This window comes from Lathyrus oleraceus, chromosome 5 (genome assembly GCF_024323335.1).
Source record: "Lathyrus oleraceus cultivar Zhongwan6 chromosome 5, CAAS_Psat_ZW6_1.0, whole genome shotgun sequence".
Classification (NCBI taxonomy): Eukaryota; Viridiplantae; Streptophyta; class Magnoliopsida; order Fabales; family Fabaceae; genus Lathyrus; species Lathyrus oleraceus.
In genome coordinates this window covers 42,131,578-42,145,252 of record NC_066583.1, presented here as the reverse complement: position 1 = coordinate 42,145,252, position 13,675 = coordinate 42,131,578, and positions in this window count along the sequence as shown.

Genomic DNA, 13,675 nt, shown 5'->3' with positions numbered 1-13,675 from the left:
TCTGCCTCCCTACAGATACTGAATTGGTCTCCCCTTCCTTCCTTTTGCAAAACCACTTCCATATTTCTTACTGGACGACACCTCTTCCTTAGACAGACATCCTTCACGGACTCCCTCTTATAACCTCATCCCCATGTTTACCATCTCGGTAAAGTCACTAGAGGCATTGGCAATCATATGTTCATAATAAAATAAACTCAAGGTCTTCAGGAAAATCTTCATCATCTCCTTCTCTTCCAATGGATGATTAATCTGAGCAACAAGTTCCCTCCCCCTTTGAGAATACTCTTTGAATGTCTCCTTATCTTTCTTAGACATAGACTTCAGTTGGTCTCTATCAGGCACCATATCCACATTTTACTTGTACTGCTTAACAAAAGCTTCACCCAAATCGTTGAATGTACAAACACTTGCACTGTCTAGCCCTATATACCATCTCAGAGCAGCACCAGTCAAATTGTCTTGAAAGTAGTGAATCAACAACTCATCATTATCAGTTTGAGTTGACATCTTTCAGGCGTACATAACAAGGTGGCTAAGTGGACAACTATTTCCCTTATACTTTTCAAAGTCAGGGACTTTGAACTTCATCGGGATCTTCACATTTGGCACTAGGCAAAGCTCAGCAACACTCTTCCCAAATAGGTCTTTTCCTCTCAATGTTTTCAACTCCTTGCGCAACTCAAGGAACTGATCCTTCATTTTGCCCATCTTCTCATAAAGATCTAGGCCCTCAGACGGCTCAAAATGGTAGATGGTGTCCTCAACACGAGGCAAGGTACGAACAGCTGGAGGTGGCACAAACATGACCGAGCTAGATGCCGACATAGAAGCAAAGGTAGGCGCAAACACTTCAGGCATGAAATTTGGTGGCATCCCCCACGGGAATCCAGCAGGCATAGACGGACCGAATTGAGTAGCTGCAACAGGAATGGTCGAGGTAACAACCTCGGAGATGGTAATCCTCTGGGAAGGAGTTGCAAGAGTTGGTGAAAAGATTGATTATGCGCAGCAAGAACAGACTCCATCATAGCAGTCAACCGTGCAATCTCATCCTTCAGCTCTCTATTCTCTTGTTCCAAATTCTCCATAATCTTGGGTTGATTGACACGAGTGTTATATCGATGAGTCAGCTTGGCTGAAGCATAGAAGAATAATCAATAAGACATTTGGCGTAAGAAAACCTGTTATGCAAATGATGCATGTAATGCAATGTTTTTGTTTGTTTTTAATTTCAAGGAACACATGAAGTTCTATTTGTAAATATATTTAAATAATAGTAGTAACAATTTGATTAACCATAAAAGTCTCTTTTTATTCATAAAACATTTGGAAGGCTTACACTGAGTATATTTTCATAAACCAAAGATACAAATACAAGAGGAAAGGAAACTAATCATCCTAAGGATCCCTTAGAAAGAGTGTCAGATGATCTGGCTGCTGGGGCGTACTTCCTTCGGGTGCGTCGAATCTCAGTCTCAAAAGATGTCTTCATTTGAGCTTTCTCAAGGACAAGCTGATCAATAATCTTCTTCCCAGCACCGGAAGGTTGAGGCATACTAGAGGAAGGTAGATCCTCTGGCTATCTTTGTCTCTTCACTGCTCGGTCTTCAAGAAGTTCAATAAGTGTATCTTTGTCCTTAGACTCAAGCTGTAACTTCTCATGCTTTCGGCTCAAAGCATGGAACCGCTCTTCCCACATATCTTTCTCTTGCTTCATCTTGGTGAGTGCATCTTCCAACTCCTCTACATCTTGGTTAGGGAGAGATGATGGCTCATCCACAACCAAAGACATAGGTCTCTCACAAGCATACGACATCTTCAACTCCAAAGCTCTCTTCTTCACCCAAGTAGTGTAAGCCTCCAAAGCTACACAATTGAATAGACCAAACTCGGATCTTCCTTTTCTATGCACATTGATCGGGAAAATAGCAAGTGTACTATTTTTCCTGTTATAGTAATAATGGGGAAAATCCCCGAATGTCGATCTCAAGGACTGCACGTAGTATTGAGTTTAAATTATCATTCAATTAAACAAAAAATATTAATTTGGGTTTTTTGAGTGTAAAAAGAAAATAATAAAGCAATAAGAAAATAGGGGTTTCTGGAGAAAAAGGAACAATGCCAGGGAAGGTGTATGATTTATCCTTGTAATTACTCTGAGTTACTATTGCACCAACAAATATCAATTACAACCAGTTCTCAAGGGTATTTTCTCCCAAGTCCTTGGTGAGAAAACCTTTAATCAATCTACCCTCATTCCTATGTCCATAGCCAATGAGTGTGAAGTTAAGCTGTAAAATATCAAGAATGCTCTGGTTCATACAGGGTATCCCTAGTCCTAGGTGATACCTACTGCAGAGTAACCTAATGAAAACCTTATCACTGGCGGTCCAGCCTAGGTGATAACCATAGATCAATCTCGATTGGTCCGAAAGAGAAAGCAATAAACACATCAAAAGGTTACCGTAAATAAAATATTATAAATGCAAATGTAAACTCAAATTCATTACAACTCTAAATCAGGGACACCCCCTAGCATTGGGGGGGTTTAGCTACTCATATTGTTTAAAACCAATGCAAGATAAAAATTCTACATTACAAGTAATTGGATGACTTTGATCTTCAATCGCTCCCGCTCATGAATCTCTTCATCTCTCCAAATGCCTTAATCTCTGTAATACTTGATTGCTTCACAATACTGTGGTTTGCTGTACTCCAGGATGATTTTTCCTTTGGTAGAAGACCTCTTTTTATAGTGAAAGTTCCCAGCAGCAGTTGGACAGGTCCAAAGATGTCTCCACAAAGCCCGAAGAATGAAAAGCCCGGAAAAATTGGAAATATTGGGCTTGGGCTGACACGGCCCGTGTCAGCCTACTAGTTCACCTGACACGCCCATGGCATGCTCAACACGGGGGAAGTCTCTGCCTGACACGGCCCGTGTCAGCTGACACGGGTGGCCGTGTCAGACTACTGTTTCCTTCTTTTGATTCCCTTTCCCTGACACGGCCTGTGTCAGGTGACACGGGTGGCCGTGTCAGGCCTCCTGTACTGGGATTTTCTGCTCTTTTTCATACCGGACTCTCGTACTGTCGTGTTCTGAGTTCTCCGGTTCTTCTACCTGGATCTGTCTGACAAAAACACAGCTATTCCACGCATAAAATCAAAATAAACAAAATAAAACAAAATAAAGATTAAATATGCGTAAATGACATAACGGAAGTAAAACTACTCGAATTGTACCTTAAATGCGTGCACAGTGTGTCAAATGTCTCTGTTTTGTGTCGGATCAGTAATGAAAACTTACTATAAATGGTGACTGATCACAACCCCAAAATTAGCTCATTGCTTGTCCCAAGTAATGTTTCGGTATCACTCCCCCGAATTCTTTATGCTTTCCACCACTGCTGAGATCATTCGCAAACGTCTTCCCCTTTTCTTCCACAAGTCCCACCCATCTTCGTAAGTCATCATTCACACTTCCACTTTAAAGCACTGTTTCACCTGTCAGCTTATTTCACATTCTCACCAATTCTCTCGGGGTTAATTGTTTGCACTCATAATTCAAAGTATGCAATATCACTCACAAGTTTGAATAGTCTCTCTTTTCTCATCACCTACACATAATACACACACTTTTGAGGTCTTTAGGGTTGTAGCTTGGCTTGGGTTAGGGTATGGATTCACAAAAAAAAGGAAAACAAGGGGTTTTTGGCTCAGAGTCGATGTTATATCTTGTGTTGGTTTCTTTTAGTTCCTCGGTTTTCTTTTCTTATTTCTTGATTTTTTACCGACTACCCTTTTCCATGCTTCTTTCTTGGGAATCATCGAGTATTTGATTTTTATTTTTCTTTCTTTTTCTCGATTCATTACTTTTTCTTTTTCTCTTGTTTTTGCACTTTCTAGGGCTTTGAGGGCTTTTGGGGTTTTTACCCCAAACTTAGCTTCTCAACACAATTGGAATATATTCTCATGACTCTGAGCAGGGTGAGGAAGTGTTTTTGGCCAATGGTTACATTCATGGTGTTTTAAACAAAAAAATGGATATAGGCTCAAATGGGGTTAACGAAGGATATAGTAATGCGGGATGGCTAGAAAGGCTCGGGGTTAATTACAAACAACGTGCCTCAGTGTGTGGATCATACAGTGACAGTCCCAGAGAGTCTACGCAAATTAAGAGTGATAAAGACAAACCTGTATGATGCTCATGATGATTAATGTGTTTGGCCTTTTCTGACTCACTTGGTTTGGTTCAGCTTTGACAGGATCCACAGTGCTTCTTAATTTGGTGCAATTACTTTCTTACTTCGGAGTGTGCAGGATACTTGTGTCGATTAAGTTGTGTACGTTGCGTCCGATCTTTACTTTCAGCAGTGTCACTTTCTAGGGAGATCCTTCACAACAAGCCCTTGTGAGTGGTGTGATCTTTCATCCACTTCTCACTTGTGATCATTACTTTTCCAACCTGTCAACACAGACTTGACCCACACACTTGCAGCATAATGTACATTCAATAGACAAATTCAATACAAAAGTAAAAATAACACAAACAAATTGCAAATGAAAGACATAAAATCTCCCCCACACTTGAACTCAACATTGTTCACAATGTTTGCGAACAAGCGCGGAGGAGGGAACTTACAGAGTCCTACTGAGAAGGCGGTTGCGGGAAATGCAACATCAACTGTCGCATCATGCTGCTCATGTCATCCAACATCGCTCCCTGACGGGCTTGCTCGATGCCTTGCCTTTGCTGTTCAGCCCTCAAGTCACCTATTTCGGTTTGTATCCAGCCCCATTCGTCAGTTGACCAAGATGAGGAACCTTCCGCCTGTTAGGTGGGTTCCTGAGGTTGTGGAACAAACTTCTCAGGTGGTGCTTGAGGATATTCTTCTTCTCGTCCTTCTTCCTTGTCATCTAGAAATTGGTCACCTGCATAAAAATGGTCAGTGTCGTGGCCCTCATCCGCATCGGGATCGGCGCTCACATACATCCAATTCGCACAATCAGTGATAGCTACTCTGTCAGGATCTGGCAGAGCGATGATAAACCGTTTATGAATGAGGACAGAATAATGGGTAGGGGAAACCGCAATCATACCTTGGGCAATCAGAGCAGACATGTCGATTTTAGTATTACCTGTGATTGGCGTGTCCTCGAGTAAAACAGCCTGATACCCTAAATGCAATGCAATTTGGGTGATCATACCTCCCACGGAAATGCCTCCGGAGTTTGCTCGGCCGACTCTCCCTAGGTAGTCTGCTGCAAATGCAACTACATTGATGGTCTGATTTTGAGCCATCGAGTACATGAAGAATAGCTCTCTCTGAGTAGCTACTCCAGTGTTGTCGCCTCTACCAAACAATGTGTATGCTAAACCTTTTTGGGCGTACCTGAAACAGGGATTTTGGATGCCCGATGCTTTTGCACCTTTGGAGGAGTAATCCATCCTTCCAGTTATGGCGATCCAGAAATCCTTAGGAGAAAACCCGTCTGGGACCGCTCCGGGTCCGTTCAGCGGGAGGCGGAGTATAGCAGCTAACTCCTCAACAGACAGTTCATGGTAATTGTTAAACAACCGGAAGCGTAGAGTACCGAAATATAACCTGGTTGTGTTGACCCACCGTTTTTCGAGCTGAAACTCCAAGGTGCTGAGAAACTCGAGAGTTATGCGCTCGTAGGTCGGCGCGTCTAAACTCATAAACTCAAGCATGCCCAAGACGTGGAACATGTGGTCTACCTCAATTTTCAGCCCTAGATCAGTCAGAGTCTTTTCACACATATATCGGGTCGGCGTGAGCTTGCGTTTTCGATGAATTTGGTAACGTTCTCTTGCTCCGGGTTGTCAAACACAATATTATGCGGATTAGGATTCCGGCTCGGGCGCTTCCGGGACTTTGCCATCTCCGCTCGTTGTTGCTTTCCGGTAAGAATTATGTTCGAGGACATTTTGGACCTGCAAAAATAGCAAAATTTCGAACTTTGGAGTTAGAAAAATCTAAAATCGTGGTTCCGACCGGGACGGTGAGGAGAAAAATATTTGTGAAGGATGTTTTGGCTATAGGTGAGTGGATCTTAGTTGCATGTAAGGTTTTTTGTGGTGAAGTGAGTGAGTTTTAATGGGGTTTGTGAGAGAGAGGGAGAAGAAGATGAAAAGTATGAGAGAGAGTGGTGTAAAAATCTGATGATGAGTGCTTAATAGAAAAAAAGAGTGGTTAAGAAAGGTTTAAGTGGGTGGGCCCCACAAAAATTTAGAATTTTCAAAAAATTTCAAAAATTTCGCACGCCTGACACGGGTGGCCATGTCAAGCTACTGGTTTACCCTTTTTTCAGTTTTTGTTACAGTGGTCCTGACACGGGCCGTGTCAGCTGACACGGCTGGCCGTGTCAGGCCATTGTTTTTCATCCTCAAATTTGCTTTTCTTACAGTGCTCCTGACACGGGGGGCCGTGTCAGGTCACTGTTTTCCCAAATCTGCTTTCCAAAATTTCCTCTCCTGACACGGCCTGTGTCAGATGACACGGGTGGCCGTGTCAGGTTGTCCTTTTGGCCGTTTTTAGGTTTTCTTGTCAGGTTGATCGCTGGTTCCTCTGGCTCCTCCTTATGGGACTCTTGTATACCTACAGACATAAAAAAAATTCTTAGAAATAAAAAGCGTGGGTTGCCTCCCACGAAGCGCTTCGTTTAACGTCGCATGGCTCGACGGTTCACTTCCCCTATCATGGGGGGTATTTCAGGTTCACAACATTGTTGCATCTCTTGTCTGAAACTCGGACGTTGTCTCTTTTCTCAGGGTGGACTCCTTTGTGCCACGATTCCTTTTTGACTTTCCTTTCGGTGTTAGGAATCACTCTGTTCATGGTGGTTACTGGAAGTGGTGAGACATTGATAGTATTCAATGTCCTGATTAGGCCCACTTGATACTGAGATTCTGTATCTTCCTCCATCTCCTGGTCTTCAATAGCAGTCACTGTTATTTCCTTGTTGTGAACTTTCAAGGTCAACGTGCATTCATCCATGTCGAGCTTGCATCGACTTGTCTTCATGAAAGGTCGACCCAGAATGATGGGTGCCTCATTGTCTTCAGGTATGTCTAGGATTACAAAATCGACTGGGAAGGTCAAATCCGCTATTGTGACCGGCACATCTTCAGCTATACCATGTGCATCTTTTCTTGAGTGATCCGCAAACTTTAGATTGGTCTTTATATCACTGATGTTTTTAATACCTAGCCTGTGATAGATCGATAAGGGCATCAGATTCACACTAGCTCCCGAATCTATCAGTACCTTTTTGAAGGTTCTTTCTTTGATTGTGCATGGTACTGTGACAGTTCCTGGGTCCTTTTGTTTGTTAGGAACGTTCTGCTCCAGGGATTTTGCATTATATTGTTCCTTACCGGATACCTGTTCTTCAGTGGTTGGTTTTTTTCAGCCATTATCTTTTCCACGAATTTCTTGTACATGGGCATCCTTTCAAGTGATTCAAACAAGGCCATATGACTCTCAATCTTTTTAAACATTGTCATGAATTTCTCCAAGTCTGACTCACTGAGTTCCTTCTTTGCCACTCTCTGAGGGTAGGGTAACTTAATCACCGGTTTAGTTCCTTTTATAGTGTCTTCTTTAGTCGGCTCGCTCGGTGATATAATTTTTTTCTTTTTAGCAGCCTTTTTCTCTGTCGTCGTAACAGTATTAACATTCTCCTGACCTCTCGGATTTTGAACTGTTTCACTTGGTAAGGAACCTGGTGTTCGAGAACTTGCTTGTTGTTGTGTTATCTGCCCCAGCAGAACTTCAAGATTCTTTAGGGAGGCGGTGATGTTTTTCTGATTGTTTCTAGTCTCTTCTTCAAATTGCCTATTTTGAGCTGCCAGGTTTTCAATGGCAATCTCCCAATCTACCTTTTTAGGTGCCTGTTGTTGTTGTTGTTGTTGCTGATACTGAGTCTGATATTGCCCTGTACCCTGTTGCGGAACATTTCCTCTCTGATCTTTCTAGGAGAAGTTTGGATGATTCTTCCAACCTGGGTTGTAAGTGTTAGAGTAGGGATTATTCTGCTTCAAGAATTTGATCTCTTCAATTTGTTGGGGAGTTGCAAAACAATAGATAGTGTGGTGAGGTCCATTACAGATTTCACAAGTGCTCTCCTGAACTGGTTGAACTTGTGATATCTGTTGGATACCTATATTCATAGCTTTCAGCTTTTTGTCTATTTCGGCAGCAACAGTGTCCTCCAGACGGATTTTATTTGTCTCCAATTTTAGATCAATCACCCCATCTAGTTTACTGGTACACCTGTCATATAGCTCTAGATGCTCATTCGCAGTTATTGCTTCAATAATCCTCTTGATACCAGTGGCTGTTGAGAAGTTTGTTGAGCCACCGGCTGCTGTATCAATCAACTGCTTTGTCTTTATTTTCAGGTCATTAACGAACATTTGAATTTGTTCTGTCTGATCCATATTATGAGTGGGGCACGCAACTAAGATCCTTTTGAATCTTTTGTAAGTGTCTCCCAATGATTCACCATCCTTCTGTTTGAAATTCAGAATTTCATACCTTTTTCTCAGGAATATTGATGCTGGAAAATACTCATTTAAGAATGCAGTTTCCATCTCCTCCCAGGAAGTGATACTACCGGCAGGGAGAGAATAGAACCATTCTCCCGCGTCTTCAGCTAAAGTGAACGGGAACATTCTTAATTTTTTTGCTTCATCAGTGTGACCATCAATTTTCAAGGTGGTGCTCATGGTCAGAAATCTTTAAAGGTGTTTGTTAGCATCTTCATTAACCTTTCCGGTGAAAGGTTTTCTTTCCAATTGATTGATCGTGCTAGGATGCAGTTGAAAATTTGTCACGTTCACCGGTTGGTTAACTATAGTCAGTCGACCACCCGGTGCGTTTGCACCTCCATAATCACCTAGGAGTCTCTCCGGAGGTGGAGGAGGTGGGACTGGAGGAACTTCAGCCTGGTTCCTTGACTTCTGATTGATCCGAGGTACTTTCTTTTGTAGAATCCACTCTTTGTTCTTTTCTTCTTCTGTGAAGGGTTCTCTCGATCTCTGCGTCAAAAAGAATTTCAGCTGAGGGTTTTCCTCGCATACACTGGTTAGTATAATATAAATGACAGAAATATAATTTTATTGCAGAGCAACAAAATTTTAATTGAAATAAAATTTAAACTCTATATTTTTGGCAGTCCCCGGCAACAGCGCCAAAAACTTGATCGGGAAAATAGCAAGTGTACTACTTTGCCTGTTATAGTAATAATGGGGAAAATCCCCGAATGTCGATCTCAAGGACTGCACGTAGTATTGAGTTTAAATTATCATTCAATTAAACAAAAAGTATTAATTTATGTTTTTTGAGTGTAAAAAGAAAATAATAAAGCAATAAGAAAATAGGGGTTTCTGGAGAAAAAGGAACAATGCCAAGGAAGGTGTATGATTTATCCTTGTAATTACTCTGAGTTACTATTGCACCAACAAATATCAATTACTACCAGTTCTCAAGGGTATTTTCTCCCAAGTCCTTGGTGAGAAAACCTTTAATCAATCTACCCTCATTCCTATGTCCATAGCCAATGAGTGTGAAGTTAAGCTGTAAAATATCAAGAATGCTCTGGTTCATACAGGGTATCCCTAGTCCTAGGTGATATCTACTGCAGAGTAACCTAATGAAAACCTTATCACTGGCGGTCCAGCCTAGGTGATAACCATAGATCAATCTCGATTGGTCCGAAAGAGAAATCAATAAACACATCAAAAGGTTATCGTAAATAAAATATTATAAATGCAAATGTAAACTCAAATTCATTACAACTCTAAATCAGGGACACCCCCTAGCATTGGGGGGTTTAGCTACTCATATTGTTTAAAATCAATGCAAGATAAAAATTACACATTACAAGTAATTGGATGACTTTGATCTTCAATCGCTCCCGCTCATGAATCTCTTCAGCTCTCCAAATGCCTTGATCTCTATAATACTTGATTGCTTCACAATACTGAGGTTTGTTGTACTCCAGGATGATTTTTCCTTTGGTAGAAGACCTCTTTTTATAGTGAAAGTTCCCAGCAGTAGTTAGACAGGTCCAAAGATGTCTCCACAAAGCCCGAAGAATGAAAAGCCCGGAAAAATTGGAAATATTGGGCTTGGGCTGACACGGGTGGCCGTGTCAGCCTACTAGTTCACCTGACACGCCCATGGCATGCTCAACACGGGGGAAGTCTCTGCCTGACACGGCCTGTGTCAACTGACACGGGTGGCCGTGTCAGGCTACTGTTTCCTTCTTCTGATTCTCTTTCCCTAACACTGCCCGTGTCAGGTGACACGGGTGGCCGTGTCAGGCCTCCTGTGATGAGATTTTCTGCTCTTTTTCATACCGGACTCTCGCACTGTCGTGTTCTGAGTTCTCCGGTTCTTCTACCTGGATCTGTCTGACAAAAACGCAGCTATTCCACGCATAAAATCAAAATAAACAAAATAAAACAAAATAAAGATTAAAAATGCGTAAATGACATAACGGAAGTAAAACTACTCGAATTGTACCTTAAATGCGTGCACAGTGTGTCAAATGTCTCTGTTTTGCGTCGGATCAGTAATGAAAACTTACTATAAATGGTGACTGATCACACATTATGCCAAGCATGTATCATCTTCTGCTTCAAATGTTGGGAATCATTACCCTCTTGTTCGAAAAGACCTTCTAACTAAGTGTTATTTGGTTTGTCTCTCAAAGGGAACCCAAGTTGCCGACGAGCCAAAGTAGGATTGTAATTGATTACTCCTTGTGTACCAATGAGAGGCACATTAGAGAATTTACCACAACTATAAATAATATCCGCACTACTCAATGCAGAATCATACCAAACGATATCATCATTAGTGAGACACATAAGTCTCTAAGACCACCATAGACATTGTTTGTTCTCCATAAAAGCAGGAGTCTGAGGCAAGTGCGAAATAAACCACTTGTACAGAAGCGGAACACATCACACAATAGTCTCACCACCTTTACAATTCCTCAAATGCAAAGAAAAATATATGTCACCCAACAGAGTAGGCACATGACTCCCAATTAAGAAGATTCTAATGGCATTAACATCAAAAAAAACCATCAATGTTAGGGAACAAAGCTAAACCATAGATGAGCAACAGAAAAATGGATTCAAAAGCATCCACACTACTGGCTTGAGCAAAGACAGTAGCTTTCCCTATGAGAAACTCAGAAGTAAACCCAAACATTCCTCCTTTCTTCACCCAATAAGCCTCAATCTCAGACTTCTTCAGATGAAGAGCTTCGGCTATGATGTGAGATCTGGAAATCTTCTCTAGTCCACTAAAAGACACCTTGTCAGAAATAGGTATTCCTAAGAGATGGGCATAATCCTCTAACGTAGGCATAAGCTGATAGTCGGGAAAAGTGAAGCAACGGTAAAGAGGGTCATAGAACTGAACCAACACACTCAAGAGTCCTTCAACCACATCAGTAGATAACACATATAAAAGCTTCCCATGACGTTGCTTGAAACCCAAGGGATCTAATATAAAAGATGATAACTTCCTTAGCTCTTTCAAATCAGAACATCTTAAACTGTACTTCTTAGTGTTCCTTCGTCCACAATCCATGGTCTGAAAATATTTGCAAATAAGACCTCAGTTCCTTGAAGTTATTTTCGTGTGATAAATGTCATGATGCGCATGAATGCATGAATGCAACAATCATAAACAAGGGATCAAACACGAGGCAAACACAAACAAAGGTCAAGGGATGAATCAAGTCATTGTCAAGATCAATCATCCATTTTGGTGGATTATGGTTTTCACCTTATCAACACCCAAGTTCCATTGATATTGACAAGACTTGATTGGATCAACCAAGAATCAAAGGGTTTATTGTGAGTCACGAGCATGGAGTCAGGTTAAGAACCATCCTAAAGGAGTGTACTAAGGATAAAAACCTATAGATCATGTTCCAAAAAGTTCCCAGAGTCTTAATTTCATCTATCGGATATTATAGGTTAGGATGACTGACTCATCAACCCATAATATTCTCAAGAGAAACTCGTCTGAGTGTAGTATCATGTAACAACTGTTATCAGGTTTACACCTGAACAGTCTCCACACTACGTCCTAAATAGGCCAAGTTGGGTTAAATGTTCTACGGTCCCCAGCTTCTCGGGCCCCAAATCAGAGAAAGTAATGCCTAACCACAAATGACTTGTGTGACATCAATAACTCCAAAAGGGTCTCCAATGAGTAGATGGGTCTCAAGCCAACTTGTTAAGGACTACTCCACACAATTTGAACATGACTATACCATCCTCCTATCTTAATTGCACTCAAGTTCGGGTTAGAACTTTCTCACCACTCATAGATCACCAAGCACAACAAGCAGATTATATCACACAAAAAAGTATACAAACATAAAATATACAAATATATACACATAAAAAAGTAGGCTAAATCCACTGAGGACTACTCCCCAATAGTCGCCACTTAATTTATGTAGCGGTAAATTCATTACCATTAAGCTATGGATAAACTTAACGTCAATAAAACCAGAGTCGCCACCGCGCTTTTATTGTTTCCAAAGGAAAAGGGAAAAGTACGAACAAAACCCAAAGATAAGAAGTTTTCAAATCCAACCTAATAAAATGCCAGAGATTACAGGTAAGGGGGTTGGTTACACAGAGGGAAGGTGTTAGCACCCAAAGTGTCCTAGGTACTCCTAGGGAGCCTTTTTTTATGTGTGTATGTGTTTTTGGTATAAAAGATGTTTGAAACAAATAGAGTGTGGGGATGAGAAAAGAATTCATTGATTATATTTTTGTGTTTGACAAGATCTTCGGACTTGTGCCTACGTATCAACATAAAAATAAGGGATCAAAACCTCATAGTTTGTGGTATCAATTTCAAAATGAGTTGCTTTTAATCAAAAGTTAAGCTAAAAGAGGCACCAAGGGCCCAAAAGTTTGAATGAGTATTAGTTCTTTTTGTCTTTTGAAATTTTAAGTCAATATAATTAGATTTATTTACAAGTTTGATTTAAGAAAAGAGTTTAAAAATTCAATGGCATAAGTCCAAATTTTCTAATTGAAATAAATTCCAAGTTTCGAAATCACAAGCAAAGAAAGTTTTTGAAAAAGGGGAAAAGGTTTTGAAATTTAAGAAGTGGGAGGAGATGAAGAGACTAATCCTAAGCATAAAATTAAAAGTTAAGAGTTGTAAAGATCTGACCAATGGGTGCAATCTGTAAGAACAAATTTAGTTTCTACAATGTATCTCTAAGATTTTGATGATAACAAAGGATGAAACAAAAGTGGTACTCTAACAAAAAAATTCTAAGTATGCAGGACTCTAATCAAAACAGTCAGATAGACACTCATCAGATACAGAAAAAAGTTCTGAGATACCACTTAGTTGATACGCAAGCAGAAGCTCTGACTCTGATCAACACAAGTGTAAACTAAACAAGAGACATCAGACACTCTGAAGCGAAAGAATGACTCTAGAATCTGAAGCCTTGCGCTCTGATGAAATCAAGTGAAAAGAAACTCTGAAGACAGTCAGTGACAAGCATCTTCTGAAGATATACTTAATTAATGAAGATTATGATATTCGAATCTTCTGATTCAGAATGCTTAGCTATGAAGGAATTTACTTATGGA